The sequence below is a fragment of the Cebus imitator genome, unplaced genomic scaffold (assembly GCF_001604975.1).
Source record: "Cebus imitator isolate Cc_AM_T3 unplaced genomic scaffold, Cebus_imitator-1.0 Scaffold141, whole genome shotgun sequence".
Taxonomy (NCBI): Eukaryota; Metazoa; Chordata; class Mammalia; order Primates; family Cebidae; genus Cebus; species Cebus imitator.
The window spans coordinates 3,744,897-3,749,971 of record NW_016107456.1 but is presented as its reverse complement, the minus strand read 5'-3'; positions in this window follow the sequence as shown (position 1 = coordinate 3,749,971).

Genomic DNA, 5,075 nt, shown 5'->3' with positions numbered 1-5,075 from the left:
AAAAAAAAAAAAACAACACAGTTTTGTCAAGAAATAATGGTCAAATTTTTAGTGCAAGTTTTAAATTTATAGATTCAACAAATTCAACAAACCCCAAGCAGAAAAAAAATACAAAGAAAACCACATATAGATACATCATATCAAACTGCTGAAAACCAAAGATAAAGAAAATATCATGGTATTAGCCAGAGAAAATTTACATAATACATAATGGGAACAATGGTTTGAATGACTTCTGACTTCGCATCAGAAATAATAGAGAACAAAAGACAACAGAGAAACATCTTTAAGCCTAGGCAACATGATAAACCCCACCTCTACAGAAAAAAAATATAAAACTTAGCCAGCATGGTGGTGCGCACCTGTAGTCCCAGCTGTCTGGGAGGCTGAGGCAGTAGGATCACTTGAGCCCAGGAAGTTGAGACTGCAGTGAGCCATGATCACACCACTGCGCTCCAGCCTGGGTGACAAAGTGAGAACTTCTATCCAAAAAGAAAAAGAAAAACAATGTAAATTGTCAACCCAGAATTCTTTATCCACTAAAATATACCTGAAAATGAATGTATTGCTGTGTAACAATTACCACAACCTAGTAGTTTTTAAATATGCATATTATCTCACAGTTTCTGTAGATTAGAAGTCAGAGCCAGGAATCTGTTGTCACCTGGAAGCTGAACTGACAATGAATCATCTTCCAAGCTCACTCAGGTTAGTGGCACAATTTTACCTCTTTGAGACTGCAAGACTGAGGCCATGCTGAGCAACTAGATGAAATTTCTTGCCTTGTGGGCTTAGAAAACTTTTTGCAAGCCTCCATGCTCACAGCCAGCAAGTAAAAGAGACACCAGAGTCAGCTACCAAGACAGTCTTTTATAATGTACCATATCATGGTAGCGGCAACCTATCACTTTTACCATAATCTATTGGTTAGAAGCAAATCACAGGTCTCACCCACACTGAAGGAGAGGAGATTACACAAGGATCTGAATACCAGAAAGTGGGGATTGTTGGGGGTTGCTCAAGTTCTGTCCACTACAATAAAGCTGAAATAAAAATATTTTCAAATGAATGAAAACTAAGAGGCTTCACTGCCAGCAGACCTGTACTACAAGGAACACTAAATGAAGCTCATCAAATGAAGGGAAGTGACACAGACAGAAACTCGTATCTTTAAGAAGAAGTGAAAATCCTTGGTGTTTTATGAAAAGGCCATCTATGCAAAGTGACATCCAAATACAGAAGGAGCCAAGAAGTCAAAGAATGGGGCTGACAAATCCAGTTTATCAGTAGGAACTCATGGAAGTGTAGAATTGGGTGGCAGCAAGACAAATAGATCTCTGCACCATTACTCCCCAGACCCAGGGCTTTTATACCATAAGAAAAGGGTATACGTGCTCTATAAAGGCAATCAAAGGCACCCTCCAGACAGGCAAGAGTACTATAGGCATCATAGCCGGTCATGTCTGCAATGACATCAAGATTGATCTGTTGTTATGCTAGGAAGAGTGAGTAAAGCAGAAATTTTGCAGACATCCCCAGGACTTTGGTTAAACAGAAGTCAACATGGAAGATTAACATCCAGGATGAAGTCATTTCTGTCTCCACATCTGAAAATGTTAAACATGTTGGTGAGTGATATAGTTTGGGTCTGTGTCCCTGCCCAAATCTCATGTCAAATTATAATCCCCAGTGTTGGAGGAGGGGCCTGGTTGGAGGTGATTGGATCATGGGGACAGACTTCTTCCTTGCTGTTCTCATGATAGTGAGTGAGTTCTCATGAGACCTGGTTGTTTAAAAGTGTATAGCGCCTGCCCCTTCCCTCTCTTCCTCCTGCTCCGGTCATATAAGACGTGCCTCCCTCCTGTTCACATTGTGCCATGACTGTAAGTTTCCTGAGGTCTCCCCTGCCATGCTTCCTGTGAGCCCATGAAACCTGTGAGCCTGCAGAACTGTGAGTCAATTAAACCTCTTTTGTTTATAAATTATCCAGCATCCTGTAGTTCTTTACAGCAGTGTGACAACAGACTAATAGAGTGAATATAAAATATTACATTCTCCTTAATTTCTAAATGCTTCTAACTCTTTAAAGTAAAAATTATAACATTGTATCGTGGGATTTTTAATGTATTTATACATAATATATATGAAAATATAGCATAAATATTGGGGGTAAATTGATGTGTATGGTTGTAAGGCTCTTAAATTTTGTGTGAAGTGGTAAAATATTTAAATCTAAGTAGAATGTAGACTCTAAGTTAAGAATGAATATTATAATTACTAAGCAACCACTTTAAAACATATAAAGAAGTGTAGCTAAAATGCCAATAAACAAATTAAAATGGAGTTCTAAAAATTTATTTTAACCCATAAGAAGGCAAAAAAGGATGAAAAGAGAAAAAAATATATATGAAACAAACAAGTAATAAAATAGTAGACCTATATCAAATTATGTCCATGATTACATTATCTGTAAATGGACTAAACACTCCAACTAAAAAGCAGAGAATGTAGGATTAAAAAATAATAATAACAAGGAGAATCTGTATTCCAACTACAAGAGATACACTTTAAATATTACAATACAGATAGCTGAAAGGAAATAGTTGAGAAAAGATAAATTATACAGCATCCAATCAGGGCATAAGAAAGCTAGAATAAAGGGTAGGTTAATTTCAAATGGAGTAGACTTTAAGACAGAGATAAAAAGGAACATTTCATGATGATAAATAGTCCATTTTAATCAAGAGGACAAAAATCAGAATTGCATTTCTGATTTTCATGCTTCAAAATGCATGAAACAAAAATTGACAAAACTGGAACTCCCAATTCCAAAACGGCTTGCAGAGGCAAGCTGGTTTCACTCCCCACCACTCACAGAAAACCAAAAACAAATACACAGCACTAAGCAACATACCATAACTCAAATATGAGGATGAGACAGCTTCTGGGGCTACAGAGAAGTGGAAAAACTCTGAGCCAATCATCAGGGGCTTGGACTTCCATATCCATAATGCTCTGCCCTCCAATCTGTCCAGTACCAAACACATGGAAAACGTCCCCTTGACTCACAGCTTCTACACTGGAAAAAGTAGCATTCGATCTGTTTCCCCACCATCCTAGGTTCTTTGGCAGGAGACCTGCCTCTGCCTCAAGTCACAGGAAGCATTGAGAGTGCCCAGAAAGAGAAATTTCCCTGAGGACAGTCAGTGCCAAATGGGAAGGGTGGGACTTACTATCCCCAGCCTAGAAAACTATGCTCTGGACGTTGGCCAAAGGAGATGCCAAATCAGAGTGGCTGTTCGTCATCACCACACAGGAGGAGGTTTGTTTCACAGGTTCCTGGTTCACAAACCCCTAGAAAGCTTCCCAGGCTGCCAAGATATCCCTTTTGGAACCTCCCCCATTTGGGAACAGGCACCAATTTGATTTACTACAACTGAGGCAAACTTGAGCCTAAGGCGCTATCTAGTGCCAAAAAAGAGGCAGTGATAGCCTAGGAGGAAAAACAAAATAAAGAGAATTAACAGGTAAATTACAAAGACTCTCTAAGCAAATACACCCCCAAAAAACAAAATAAGCCAGACAGAGAAGAGTAGAATAAATAACTAATCCTTCAATGTAAGATCAAGCAGAGAACCAAATCAAGAAGTCAATCCCATTTACAACAGCTACAAAAACAATACTTAGGAATACATTTTATTAAGGAGGTAAAATATCTCTATCTCTATTTTAAAAAATCATAAAACACTGATGAAAGAAATCATAGATGACACAAACAAATAAAAAAAATAGCCCATGCTCATGGATTGGAAGAATCAGTATCATTACAATGACCATACTGCCCAAAGCAATTGACAGACTCAATGCAATTCCTATCAAAATATCACATCATTTTTCACAGAATTAGAATAAACAATGCTAAGTTCATACAGATCCAAAAAAAAGAGTCCAAATAGCCAAAGCAATCCTAAGCAAAAAACAACACTATCTGACTTTAAATTATACAACCAGGCTACAGTAACCAAAACAGCATGGTACTGGCATAAAAATAGATACATAGATCAATGGAAAAAAAAGAGAACCCAGAAATAAAGCCACATACCTACTGCCAACAGACCTTCAACAGAGTCAACAAAAATGTACACTGAGGAAAGGACATCTTATTCAAAAAATGGTGCTGGAAAAATTAGATTGTCATAAGCAGAAGAATGAAATTGGTCCCTTATCTCTCAACAACAGACAAAAATTAACTCAAGACAGATAAAAGGCTTAAATGTAAGGCCTGAAACTATAGAAATTCTAGAAGAAAATCTAGGGAAAATCTCTTCTGGACATTGGCCTAGTCAAAGAATGTATAACCAAGACCTCAAAAGCATATGCAACAAAAACAAAAATAGACATATGGAATTATATCAAACTAAAAGCCTTCTGCACAGCAAAAGAAACAATCAACAGAGGCCGGGCACGGTGGCTGATGCCTGTAATACCAGCACTTTGAGAGGCCGAGGCAGGCAGATCACAAGGTCAGGAGTTCCAGACCAGTGTGGCCAACATAGTGAAACCCTGTCTCTACTAAAAATACAAAAATTAGCCAGTTGTGGTGGCACAAACCTGCAGTCCCAGCTATTCAGGAGGCTGAGGCAGGAGAATTGCTTGAACCCAGGAGGTGGAGGTTGTAGCGAGCCCAGAACAAGCCTTTGCACTTAGCCTGGGTGACTGAGACAGATGCCGTCTCAATAAAAAAAAAAAGGAAAAAAGAAACAACCAACAGAATGGCCAGACAAATTATAGTCTGGGAGAAATTATTTGCAAACTCTGCATTCACCAAAGGACTAATAACCAGAATCTACAAGGACCTCCAATAATTCAACAGCAACAAAATGACCCCATTAAAAAGTGTGTGAAGAATGTGAACAGATAGTTTTTAAAAGAAGACATACAGGTTGAGCACAGTGGCTCATGCCTGTAATCCCAGCACTTTGGGAGGCCAAGGTGAAAAGATCACTTGAGTCCAGGAATTCAAGACCAGCCTGAGTAACATAGCAAGACCTCATCTCTGCCAAAAGAAAAAAAAA